This window comes from Eurosta solidaginis, chromosome 3, assembly GCF_040869045.1.
Source record: "Eurosta solidaginis isolate ZX-2024a chromosome 3, ASM4086904v1, whole genome shotgun sequence".
Classification (NCBI taxonomy): Eukaryota; Metazoa; Arthropoda; class Insecta; order Diptera; family Tephritidae; genus Eurosta; species Eurosta solidaginis.
Genome location: NC_090321.1, coordinates 65927252 through 65941856, shown reverse-complemented (window position 1 = coordinate 65941856; position 14605 = coordinate 65927252). Strand labels below are relative to the sequence as shown.

Below are 14605 nucleotides of genomic sequence, written 5' to 3'. Positions count from 1 at the left end.
CTATCGCGCCATCGATTTTGGACTCAGAAAAAAAGCTTCCACTACGCATACCCAAAAAAATAATTCATCATTCATTCATTCATCCACCATCACTGTTATCGCCAACGTTTTTACAACAGTTTTTTGAAAAAAAAAAAATTATTTTTTGGGTTTTGGGGAGTGTTTTGGTCGAAAAATTTATCCTTTCCCTAATTTTTTTTCGCAGGCTCGAAAATCATTTTTTTTGGGTATGCGTAGTGGACATTTTTTTTCCTGAGCCCAATTCCTATCGAGAAATCGATGGCGCGATATCGGTTAACTTTCATCCATACAAATCGACCCAGGTTAATATATATGTAAATCGATCGCGTCAACATGATTAGCCTGGTTTCATTGGGACACAAAAAAAAAAAATAGTCTTAATGTTGCTCTTATTTAGACTACTGCTAGTAGTAGAAGGAATTGAGTTCCATAAACGCGTAGCATTGATGAAAAATAGTCTCGCAGATGAGAGAAAGTTATATTGCGGCACAATCAGATCATACGAATGAACGGACCTAGGCAAATGTTGGCTTTTCTTTGAGATAACCAGGCGACTTCCCCTTTATAAGGTGAAAGAGAAAGATGCAAGTTCTAACTTTTACGTACTCAGAGAGTTCAAACTCCAAAAGACTAGTCCTCCAGGCAGAAATATGCGCAAATCTCGTTAGCCCGAAGACATAGCGCGTAACAACCAGCTTTGCTTGCAACAAAATTTGAAAGTTGGCTACTTTTTCATATCAGATGACGCCAGCGTCGCCCGATCTGTCGTTCTCCATAAAGATACGTGCAAACAACATATCATGCATAAGCTTGTGTTAAGCTCATCTACGAATATATGAAAAACTGCTTATGTGACGGAGCTATTAGTTGTTTAAACTTATCCCAATTGGCTTCCTTGCATATTTTATTCTTTTGCACAGTACATACTTTGTATGTAATCATGTATTAAAGTTATGTTTTTTGTTATTGGCAGGTTTCAAGGAAACTGGTATTGCTTTTGTTATATTTATTGAACTACAGAGAATTAACCAATGTTGTCTATTTGTATGAATTAAGCAGGTATAATCGTCAATTTGTTTACACACTTTCAACATTTTTTACAATAAAATATTCTCAATTGTTTTTGTTTATCGGCCTATTGATAAAGAAATCAAGGTTTGATTCGAGCTCAAGGCCGGCACAATAATTTTTTTGTTTATGATGATTATTGTTTTTTTTTTTAATTTTTCTATACTTGAAAAATTGTATTTTTTTTCTGGAATAGTAGGTAGAAAAATTTTCAGACAAAAAAAAAAACAAAATACAATTTTTCAATTATAGAAAAATCAAAAAACAAAATTATCATAAAAAAAAAATTATTGTTCTGGCCTTGAACTCGAATCGAACCTTGAATAAAAAATTCTGGGCAAATGTTTCTCATCCAGCTCAAATCAGCTTAATGAATTTAAGAAATTCCAGGACTATTGTGGTGTTAAGCTACGCAAGATACTTGAAAACTTGGCACAAGAAATATTTTAAGGCTGAAAAGCTTCTTAAAAGCGATAACTTCATGTAGACCGAATTGCTATTAAAAAATTTATTTTTATGTTCAGCTTTTGAAGCAAACGCAAAAGAGATTTGATTTTGGAAGAAGTGTTTTGTTTAAAATTATTCCCGTAGGTGCTAGCAGAAGCCCATAAACTTAACAACAACAACAACACTAACTAGTTCCTCGTACCTAATTAAATAATGTAATTCCGGTTCCGTTAATGCACTTTTAGGACGTTTGATTTCTAATCTGAGGTCTGGGGCTCGATTCTTTTACATTCATAAAGTGCCGTCGAGGCCTTCTTCACTCTCTCCTCCACGTTGAGCTTCCACGACAACTTACTGTCTGGAATGATTCCTAGATATTTTCGCAAGGTTTCTCCTGCAGAGCACCCCCTCTTGGACTTTGTACCTCTTAGTAAACATGACCATATGCGTCTTCTCAGCGTTGGCGGTCAACCCGATTTGGAAGGCACCTCCCAACTGTGACAATCGCCATGTACGTACGCTGTAAGTTTGACGGTTATGGTTATGGCTGGATGTATTTCAATGTAGTTAAGATGGATGATGATCGCCCATTTAGTGACATTGTTGAAAGCCCCGGAATTGTCTAAGAAGATTAATGTTTGGTCTCACCACCTAAGGTGTTTGCAAGCGACACACTTTCATTGCATATAATCAAAATTTTTAGCAAATCTCAATCAATAATATTTATTTACAGATGATAGAAAGTGCTACATTAATTAACAAACACATTTTAACAACAATATTTCGACACTCTGATGTTTGCGAGTTAACCACGTCTGTACTAGTATTAAAAAATTGTTACAAATTTGCTGACATATCGTTTAGCACGACACGATCCCTTCACCGTTGCAGATATAAATTTTCGAATTTTTGGTTTAGTTAAATCTAAATATAGATACGGATAATCCCTTCTCGCCTCATGTAGTACCATCGCACAAAGTTGTCCATTCACAACGCCCGGTGCTCCAGAACCTCCGTAATGCGCACGAGCGGCACTACCTTCACCACAAATCATTGATTTTTCTACAGTGATGCCTGTCCCCTGGAAACGTTTCACACATTGCTGCCTTTGTATTATAGGCACGGTACTAGTTCTGAGTACCTGCTTAGATTTCCTATTGATCACTGGTTTACCCCATCCATAAACTTGCATTTCTTTCACCGCTGTTAACATAGTATTACATTGTTCTATTGTGTTTATTGTAAGACCCGCGATAAAGGGAAAACGCACTTCAACTATAAATATATTCATCTAGGGTTCATCGAAATTATGAAATAATGGCAAATATATGTGCTTCACTTTGCGAACATTTTGTTCTCCATATAATTCGCTAGCCCCAGCTATAACGGTAATCATGCTCCTATGTTGAAAAGCCATACAATCCGAAGAAGTAACCACCATTGTCAAAGTAACCAATGAACCAGCACCCAAATAATGCAAATTCAATACTTCATCATCTCTATAAAGTGACACCAAGTATGGGCTAGCCTCTATCGTCGAAGGACTGCCCAAAGTATTTTGAGATTGCGCACAGGTCAGATAGCAGCTTAGCACGACAAATTGAATAGCGAAATTATCGCGTTGATTCATGGTAGATTTTGATTGTTTCCGTCGCTTTTTAAGTGATAAGTAAGCCAAGATAACTTTTGTGGGCGCTATTTATACACTAATGGGTCGTAGCAATAACAAATAAGCAAAAACTTTTTCTTGTAGATTTAAGAAAGTTGACAAAATGAAAAAACTTCTAAATTAAATTTCAACGTAAAACAAATTGTTTTTTTTTATCCACTCGGCCCATTATAGCTTGAGTAAATTTTCGGATGAAAGTGCCTGCTAAAAAGTTATAGATAAAATCAACAAATGGTTTATAAAGCTTTTTAAAATGGCATTTCCATATAAAGTTCCTATTATATAAGCTTTATAAACCTCTCTATTGATTCATAACACTATGCGACAAAATCTACTTTTTTTCTGGGTATTGGACCAAACCAACTTTTTTGAGGAGATTGAGGCTTAAGTATAAAAAGTGCTATCTCCGTTTTCGTAAGTTAGCCTCCAAAAAAGTTCGAAATTCTACATTTCGAAATTTTATTTTTTTGTTAACGCGTTCAGCAAATTAAAAAAGTAAAAATGTGGTCGTGATCCGCTCTTTTCCCTTATTTGAAGGGCTGAATTCTTTTTTTGAGAAATTTAGTATAACGAACACATTTTTACTATTTTAATTTGCGCGTTAATAAAAAAAATAAAATTTCGAAATGTAGAATTTCGAACTTTGAAAGCCGATATTTATTTTTTGGAGGCTAACTTTGAACAGGAGATGTACTTTGTCTACTTAAGCCTCAATCTTTAAAAAAGGTGGGTTTGGTCCAATACACAGCCGACTGTTTCACAGTGTAATTAATAAATGGGGTGAACAAACAGCTTATGCTGTTATATAAATATTGATATTTCAGTGAAATGTTACTCGTGGAAGTTTTCAAAACAAAATTTCCTAGTAATTTTTTGTTTATATATTTGTACAACTGAACTGCAATATCAAAACGGTTAGAGTATTTTTAATGAATAAATATGGAGAAAAGTAAACAGACTCCACTTATTAAGTTCTATCTGTTTCCAAACTGATAATATGTTCTATCGTATACTGCCATAAAACTAGATTTGAGATCAATACACTAAATTTTGAGACACAACACTACTCGAAGTTAGAAAGACAGAGCTGGGTGGACACAATATTGGTGGCACTGAAAGGATGCAAAAACGGAGTGACAGAGTCATCTAATGCTTCAAATGCGGGAAGCCAGGTCACATTGCACGTCAAGCCAGATGTAAAGATCGAGACTAGTTCCAGCTTTTCAATGCCCCGTTATGTCTGTATCACAAATCGGCAGAAAATCGAGCAGTCTTACCATAGGATAATATATGGATGGCAAGGAGCGTTTACTGACTGTAGATATGGGCGCATCTCATTCCTTAGATTGCATACGGTCACTGGCGAATACAACCAATTACAGGAAGAACTGACATGTGAGGTCTTAATTGGGAAGGTCACGGTTCTACACAAATTCGTTGTGGCAGAGAACGTTGATGAAGTCATATTGGGAGTGGTTTTCTTAGTTGACCATGGCATCAGGATCGATTTGGTACTGTTATACAACCCTCACCGGTGGAAAGGTGTTCCATCAAAATGTCGGTGCAGCTGGGAAGGCCCGTACAAAGTTGTGAAGCGGATCAGCGAACTGATTGGTGCCTAATTTTTTTTTTTTTTGAAATTTTTGCCCTTTTTTCGATGAATTTTGGTCCCGAACGAACACATGGTATAGGAACCGTGCTGCTGTTACACTTCTATCGTATATGCAACTTTTCTCCATTTCCTATATTCTAAGAAGCATGGCGGAACAATACAAGGTGGCAGCATGGGACAGCTGATTATAAACTTTTTTATTTGATTTGATACATCAACTTCCGGCGCAGTACGATTTTGACATTTGTCCATCGAATTTACAAAAACAAAGTACATACATGGAATTTTTATTTATGTTTGTAGGTATGTCACCATGCTGCCACCTTGTATCGTTCCGCCATGCTAAGAAGTGATATAAATTAAAATTTTTCCCATGATTCAAAAATCTGAACGGGTTGCTTTTACGAAATAAGAAAAACGGGGAATAATTCAATCCCATTAAGCGAAGATTGTAGTAGAAAAGTAGCTTTAGTAGTATATTAGTAGTAATAATAAATTTGTAATTGCCAACAGATTTTGGGGGAAATAACTATTTTCTACTTAATATTTCGTGAATTGATAAAGAATTATGTTGGATTTGTCATTCAAAATTTGTTTCAAAAACTCCCTATCTGAGCATGAGTTCAATACATTTTGACATAAAAGCATTCTGAGATAAGGCATTATTGAACCTAATTCTGTTATAGGGCGTTTTTGTGACAAATGCTGAAATGGGAAATTTTTGAAAAATATTTTGAGATAGGACGTTTTCAAACTGGCAGCCGACATGGGGTGATGCTCTACTCAGCAGGCGCAATGAACTGACAAACAAATAAAAGAAAACGTCTTATTAGAACTTTATATTTTACAGAAGAGTTAAACTTTTGTGCGGTCCTACTACACAGGGAGTATTTACCGTTTTCTCTTTTCCGTTTAAGTATTCATGGAAGTGTTCCGGATAAACCATTAATTTAGAGTATTCCGCCGAACACGCTCGTTTGATGATACTACCTCAAGGTTCCGAAAATGTTCCGAACATGCTCAATGAGTACATTTTGTTATGGCATCTCCATTATTTACTCATGACATTTTTACGTAGTTCGATTTACTAGTCGAGTTTTTGATTTCGTATGTTCATAGGTTTACGAAAGTGCACGATTCCTTGGTGCCCGTACTTTTCATAAAATTATATATTTTCAGTCACACTAATAGATCATAGCATAATTAATAAATTCATAATAAAAATTATAAATTGTTCTAAGGAATTATGCAGTTCAGTACTTAAAGGGTATTTGTAAATTGATTGCTTCATATTTTTACTACTTAAATTTTTCGAAAAATCGCAAAGGAACAAAACTGTTTACGGATGTCAATTCGATTTGAGAGCAAAATGACTGCAAATGTCAAAAAATTTGTTAGCCGAGCAAACCTTTTCCGTACAAGACAGGTACTCGTTACATAATCGTCACCGATAACTTGGTCACCAATTATCGTCTTAATCACTTTTACATTGATGGCGTGAAAAAAGTAACGCACGCGCTCTCTCAAAATAGTGTACGTGTGACTTGCTTTCTCGCTCTTCTTACCTATTGTGTTTTCGACATTCCTTCTCGCTCGATGTTATTTACCATTTTGAAGTTACTTCTTTAGGTATGTTTTCGTTATCGCTAACCAAAACATATGCAACAACAACAATAAGGGTAACTGGCCTGCCGGTTACCCGTACCGGTTACATTCTGCCATTTCGCTTTTTATATGAATGAAACGCGTCCTTTTTGTTTAAATAATATTTAATTAATAAATAATGCATGTTTAAAATGGTTTTTAAAGATAAAACCATGTCCTATTATACTAGTAATTTTTACATATGTGCATTTTTATATTTACAAACTATATAAATACATTAATGTCTATTCATGGTCGTGCCCTTTCCGAAACCTTGTTTTGAAGTTCTCATTTTTCCTGCGCTGGTGGTGTTGCTCATCATCAGTTTGCAGAGTCATATTAGTTTGGTAGGTATATTAAGCTCAGACGTAGCGAAATTAGGCAGCATGTCAGGAGTATCACCAGAATCCAAAAAAGCATTTTGATTCATTTCGTCACCTCCGTTTTCTTCCATATCCGGATTCATTCCATGCTAGTCATTATAAATATAGATGCCAAATAGGTGTAACCATACCCTCAGGATTTTGCCGTTCAAATTTTGTGGTGTACAATGAGCAAACTTTTCATAAATATGCGCACGTAAACTTGTATTTGTTCTAAATGCTTCACCACATTCTGAACATAGAAAAGATGTTCTTTCATCCATTGTTTTCTCATGTTCCTGTATTAAGTGTTTGCGTAAATACCATTGTGATGCAAATTCTTGATTACAATATGGACAAACATTTAATTCTGGACTTTTCGTTGTTACATCAATTGTTTCCAATCGCATAATTTACATTCTAAATAAATACTATTGGACATACATATGAGAAATATCTTGGTGCAGCTGTTTGTGTAGCTGTTTTAAAATCACACAATTTGCATTTTGCACCACGTTCGTTATATTTAAATTGTAAATATTTTGGTTTCTCTAGGCGATGCATAAAGTTTAAATGCATTTTTCAACAATGTGCTGAATTTAATTGAAATTCATACATTGGGCATTATCTCATGATAAATTTTCTATAAATATACTGAGCACTCTTTATGTATGCTCTTTTCTTAACATCTAATTCTGGTCGTACCGGTAGGACAGTTTTGCTTCAGGTTAATAATCCACACTCATACTATTTTCAAATTCTGTTTCATATTCATTTTCATCATTGGACTTGACATCAACATCATTATCATCATCGTCATTTTCTGATAACTCTGTTTTAAGCTTCATATTTATCAAAGGTTCATCTTCTTCAGTATTAGAATTAGAAACATCGTCATTTCCCGTTAAGGTTTTATCAATTTTAGCTTTTTTCCTTGGTTTATCCTCTTCACTATCTGTACTAGAATTAATACTATTATCAACCTTTTTCGTAAAGTTTGTTTGAGTTTTTAAATTTGCCAATGGTTCGCCTTCATCAGTATCAGTATTAGAATCAGAATGGCGTTGGCAAATAAACAAATGGACCACTTACAAAGAGTATATATTGTCAAGAGGCGTCACTCGATACTTTTGTTGTTGCCAAAGCAAATTACTCGATGTTTTCTCAAGGTAGTCGTTGTTTTTTTTATCAGATGTATTTATAAAAACGCCTTCTATACATTTTCGTGGGGTATTTGTGTTTATTTTACTGATTGTATTAAATTAATTAATTAATTCTCTTTCCAAAAATCGTAATTATGCAAAGTCACTTTACCGCATAACTATATATGATTCAATTAAAAAAAACTAAACAAAACTTCCTTGAGAATCACATTCGACATGACAGGGTTGCTTTGGCAACAACAAAGTATCGAGTGACGCCTCTTGACAATATATACTCTTTGCCACTTATATTTGCACACCTGATGTACATTCGCATACATATGTTTCATATGTGAAACATATAACGGTGTACCAGTGGCTTGTTATTAGAGTTGGGTCGTTTCGTTCTGAACTTGTTCAATTGACCGGGTCTCTCAACTGAACATGTGAACTAGATCTTCGATTTCGGTTCTATTTGTTCTTTTAGTTCAATTGTTCCTTTAGTTCGTTTTATCTAATGTTATTCTTTCTCACTTCTCGTTCGCGAACTTTGTAAATTCATACATACATACGCAGAAATTCTGAGCACGAATGTCGATGATGCCACTTACACTAAAGATATGTGTGTGGCACTGCTAAAACAATAAATGTATGGACTAATTATGAAAAACATCTTTTGTAAGAAACTAATTACATTTATTAAACTTGAAAATATCATATTTACAATTTGTGTCTGTACTCTTTCAATTTTCTGGATCTTCCGAAATTTGTAACTTTTTTTGAAGTTAATTAAACATATATGTATATATTAACTTATTTATTCATAACACATTTAAATATTTAAAGCATTGCTGCATACACACCCTCATCTATACTTGTTGGCTTTTTTCGCGGGTGCAAGCAGCAGTGAACAAATTTGCTTGAAAACAAAAAAGAACAGATGAACAAAAAGAACAACTTGTTCGTTCATCAGAAAAAGAACTAAAGAATCGAATCTCTGAAATGAACGAAAAAGCACAACTCTACTTGTTATGCAGCTGACGCTGGATGAGGCATTGGATTTTGTGTTACAAAGTAGGCGACATATGTTGCTGCTGATGGATGCGCATATTGCGGATATGTTGGTGGTTCACTAGTCATTAATTGATTAGAAGTTTCAACTTTTTGCGATTGTTGTTGTTCTTGCTAGCTGCTGATGTGGTGTTAACGTTTGTTGTACAATTTATTCAGGTGCTTGCACATATTGTTGTTGTTGTTATGGTGCTGCAAAACTTTCCGATATTGAAAGTCGTTGATTAGTGTAATCTCCACGTAGTGAACCACTCCCACGACCGCGTCCGCGGTAACTATTACATTTGAAGGCGCTTAAGTTACAGGCATAGCTGACATCGCTTACATAACCGGTTGACTCTAAAATAAAAACCAAAACAAAATGTTCATAGGTTTAACATATTTAAAGTAAGCTCTTACAACAACGTGATCGGCGGCTACATCCCCATGAAAGTAGTGTGGTGTTCCACCTTGTATAAACGTACACTGAGGGGAAAAAATAGTAAAATCAAATACAAACGTATATGTTTTGACTAAAAACGCCAATGAAAGTGCTGTATAGAGCAAATTATTTAAATCAGACATGCACATATTTGATATGACATTGAACACGAAATTATTCGAATCGAATTTGCAATATTTGAAGCTCAATTTAATACTTTCATATTAAATTTTACTACATAGTTTTTGAAAGCGATCTGAATAAGAAATATTTGCGTGTAATAAGATGATATTCAAATCCTATTCAAAAACGAAATTTTGAATTAAACAACATTCATGTTTAATTGGTTTTTGAATATTAAATAGTATATTTAAATTTAAAAATATTTAAACTTGCTTTTGCTGGAATAAAAAAAAAACGATTTTTATGGTTTTATAGAGACTTATTTTTATTAAATATAACTTTGGTTGTACATATATAGTTATATTAAGGCACAAAATAAGCTTAATTGCTATTACTATATCTAATAAAAGTTCTGCATAACGGAAATCCTCTTGATCATCTTTTTTGTGGAGCTCATCACCAGCACAGACCTACATATATATAAATACCCAACAAACATTTAGGTTAGAAAAGGATTAGAAGACGAATCGAATTCTAATGTATTTCTCTAAGGTAGAAGGCTAGAGGACGATTTGCGAAACTGTCGCGAATTATAGCATTCTCGGCAAAAAGAGGACTTCGTCCTCGACAGCGAGAAAAGGGTTAGAATTCTAATCGAATTCTAACGTCAAATTATAATGAGTTTCTAATGAGAATTTTGAAGTGATGCGCAATTTAGTTCAATTATTTAAATCAGCGAAATTTTCATTGTTTCACTATATCAAATACTTTTATTTGGTTATAATCTTATGTATTAAGAATGAACATATTTCAAAGGCTTTTTCTATTATAATAAATTAAAACCGTACTTAAAGATTGAGATCAGCGTTGGTTTGAGGTACGGATGAGGAAGCGTATTCTTCATGGCAATCAAATAGCACGTCAATAATCTGCTCGCTTTCCTTTTTTAACTTTTTTTGATTCATTTTCACTTACTAGTATTTATTATTATAAATAAAAAAACTTATTTCGCAACTTGTAATATTTCCACTATTTTTATTTTGTTTGTATAACAATAAGAATGAGTGATCATGTCGTGCAAACAATCTATACCCAGCAAACACAGTTTCTAACGTTAGAGAAATATTGTAATTTTACATTAGAATTCTAATGTAGTTCTCTAATGCAATTCGAATCAAAAACTAGGTTAGAATTCGACTGTGAAACGATTCGAATAACACCAGAAATGCGATGTTATGATTATTGTCACAGTTATCGATTATTTGCACGACATGATCACTCATTCTTAGTGTCATACAAACAAAATGAATATAGTGGAAATATTAAAAGCTGCGAAATAAGTTTTTTATACTCAGTTGAGCAGAGCTCACAGAGTATATTAACTTTGATTGGATAACGGTTGGTTGTACAGGTATAAAGGAATCGAGATAGATATAGACTTCCATATATCAAAATCATCAGTATCGAAAAAAAATTTGATTGTGCCATGTCCGTCCGTCCGTCCGTTAACACGATAACTTGAGTAAATTTTGAGGTATCTTAATGAAATTTGGTATGTAGATTCCTGGGCACTCATCTCAGATCGCTATTTAAAATGAACGATATCGGACTATAACCACGCCCACTTTTTCGATATCGAAAATTTCGAAAAACCGAAAAAATGCGATAATTCATTGCCAAAGGCGGTTAAAGCGATGAAACTTGGTAGATGGGTTGACGTTATGACGCAGAATAGAAAATTAGTAAGATTTTGGACAATGGGCGTGGCACCGCCCACTTTTACAAGAAGGTAATTTAAAAGTTTTGCAAGCTGTAATTTGGCAGTCGTTGAAGATATCATGATGAAATTTGGCAGGAACGTTACTACTATTACTGTATATGTGCTAAATAAAAATTAGCAAAATTGGATGAAGAACACGCCCACTTTAAAAAAAAAATTTTTTTTTTAATTCAAATTTTAACAAAAAATTTAATATCTTTACTGTATGTAAGTAAATTAAGTCAAAATTCAACTCCAGTAATGATATGATGCAACAAAATAAAAAAAATTTTTTTTTAATTCAAATTTTAACAAAAAATTTAATATCTTTACTGTATATAAGTAAATTAAGTCAAAATTCAACTCCAGTAATGATATGATGCAACAAAATACCAAAATAAAAGAAAATTTCAAAATGGGCGTGGCTCCGCCCATTTTCATTTAGTTTGTCTAGAATACTTTTAATGCCATAAGTCGAACAAAAATTTACCAATCCTTCTCAAATTTGGTAGGGGCATAGATCCTATGACGGTAACTGTTCTCTGTGAAAATGGGCGGAATGGGTGGAAGCCACGCCCAGTTTTTATACACAGTCCACCGTCTGTCCTTCCGCTCGGCCGTTAACACAATAACTTGAGCAAAAATCGATATATCTTTACTAAACTTAACCCACGTACTTATCTGAGCTCACTTTATCTTGGTATAAAAAATGGCCGAAATCCGACCATAACCACGCCCACTTTATCGATATCGAAAATTACGAAACATGAAAAAAATGCCATAATTCTATACCAAATACGAAAAAAGGGATGAAACATGGTAACTGGATTGGTTTATTGTCGCAAAATATAACTTTGGAAAAAACTTTGTAAAATGGGTGTGACACCTACCATATTAAGTAGAAGAAAATGAAAAAGTTCTACAAGGCGAAATCCACAGCCCTTGGAATCTTGGCAGGAATACTGTTAGTGGTATTGCATATATAAATAAATTAGCAGTACCCGACAGATGATTTTCTGGATCACCTGGTCCACATTTTGGTCGATATCGCGAGAACGCTTTCACATATACATCTAAGGGCCACTCGCTTTTAAAACCCTCATTAATACCTTTAATTTGATATCCATATCGTACAAACACATTCTAGAGTCACCCCTGGCCCACCCTAATGGCGATATCTCGAAAAGGCGTCCACCTATAGACCTAATGCCCACTCCCTCTTAAAATACTCAGTAACACCTTTCGTTTGATACCCATATCGTACAAACATTCTAGAGTCACCCCTGGCCCACCCTAATGGCGATATCTCGAAAAGGCGTCCACCTATAGACCTAATGCCCACTCCCTCTTAAAATGCTCAGTAACACCTTTCGTTTGATACCCATATCGTACAAACATTCTAGAGTCACCCCTGGCCCACCCTAATGGCGATATCTCGAAAAGGCGTCCACGTATAGACCTAATGTCCACTCCCTCTTAAAATGCTCAGTAACACTTTTCGTTTGATACCCATATCGTACAAACATTCTAGAGTCACCCCTGGCCCACCCTAATGGCAATATCTCGAAAAGGCGTCCACCTATAGACCTAATGCCCACTCCCTCTTAAAATGCTCAGTAACACCTTTCGTTTGATACCCATATCGTACAAACATTCTAGAGTCACCCTTGGTCCACCTTTATGGCGATATCTCGAAAAGGCGTCCAACTATAGAACTAAGGATTACTCCCTTTTAAAATACTCATTACCACCTTTCATTTGATACCCATATCGTACAAACACATTCTAGAGTCACCCTGGCCCACCCTAATGGCGATATCTCGAAAAGGCGTCCACATATAGATCTAATGCCCACTCCCTCTTAAAATGCTCAGTAACACCTTTCGTTTGATACCCATATCGTACAAACATTCTAGAGTCACCCTTGGTCCACCTTTATGGCGATATCTCGAAAAGGCGTCCGTCCACCTATAGAACTAAGGATTACTCCCTTTTAAAATACTCATTACCACCTTTCATTTGATACCCATACCGTACAAACACATTTTAGAGTCACCCCTGGCCCACCCTAATGGCGATATCTCGAAAAGGCGTCCACCTATAGACCTAATGCCCACTCCCTCTTTAAATGCTCAGAACACCTTTCGTTTGATACCCATATCGTACAAACACATTCTAGAGTCACCCCTGGCCCACCCTAATGACGATATCTCGAAAAGGCGTCCACCTATAGACCTCATGCCCACTCCCTCTTAAAATGCTCAGTAACACCTTTCGTTTGATACCCATATCGTACAAATATTCTAGAGTCACCCTTGGTCCACCTTTATGGCGATATCTCGAAAAGGCGTCCACCTATAGAACTAAGGATTACTCCCTTTTAAAATACTCATTACCATCTTTCATTTGATACCCGTATCATACAAACACATTCTAGAGTCACCCCTGACCCACCCTAATGGCGATATCTCGAAAAGGCGTCCACCTATAGACCTAATGCCCACTTCCTCTTAAAATGCTCAGAACACCTTTCGTTTGATACCCATATCGTACAAACACATTCTAGAGTCACCCCTGGCCCACCCTAATGACGATATCTCGAAAAGGCGTCCACCTATAGACCTCATGCCCACTCCCTCTTAAAATGCTCAGTAACACCTTTCGTTTGATACCCATATCGTACAAATATTCTAGAGTCACCCTTGGTCCACCTTTATGGCGATATCTCGAAAAGGCGTCCACCTATAGAACTAAGGATTACTCCCTTTTAAAATACTCATTACCATCTTTCATTTGATACCCGTATCATACAAACACATTCTAGAGTCACCCCTGGCCCACCCTAATGGCGATATCTCGAAAAGGCGTCCACCTATAGACCTATTGCCCACTCCCTCTTAAAATGCTCAGTAACACCTTTCATTTGATTCCCATATCGTACAAACACATTCTAGAGACACCCCTGGTCCACCTTTATGGCGATATCTCGAAACGGCGTCCACCTGTGGAACTAAGGATCACTCCTTTTCAAAATACTCATTAAACGCTTTCATTTGATACCCATATCGTACAAACATATTCTAGAGTCACCCCTGGTCCACCTTTATGGCGATTTCTCGAAAAGGCGTTCACCTATAGAACTAAAGCCCATTCCCTTTTAAAATACTCATTACCACCTTTCATTTGATACCCATATCGTACAAACAAATTCTAGAGTCAGCCCTGGTCCACTTTTATGGCGATATCCCTAAATGGCGTCCATCCAT

General features: G+C 35.5%; 1 protein-coding gene and 1 long non-coding RNA gene across 4 annotated transcripts in view; one reads left to right on the top strand and one right to left on the bottom strand.

Annotated features, from left to right (window-relative positions):
• Gprk1 (G protein-coupled receptor kinase 1) overlaps window positions 1–14605 on the top strand; it is a 175560-nt gene that overhangs the window by 127766 nt on the left and 33189 nt on the right. The gene's annotated exons all lie outside the window — the stretch shown is intronic.
• LOC137243864 (uncharacterized) overlaps window positions 8384–14605 on the bottom strand; it is a 48016-nt gene continuing 41794 nt past the window's right edge. The window contains exons 2-3 of the long non-coding RNA XR_010950657.1: window positions 9436–9501; window positions 8384–9375 (exon numbers count right to left, since the gene is read on the bottom strand). This is a non-coding gene — a long non-coding RNA (uncharacterized lncRNA). The remainder of the gene's footprint in view (window positions 9376–9435; window positions 9502–14605) is intronic.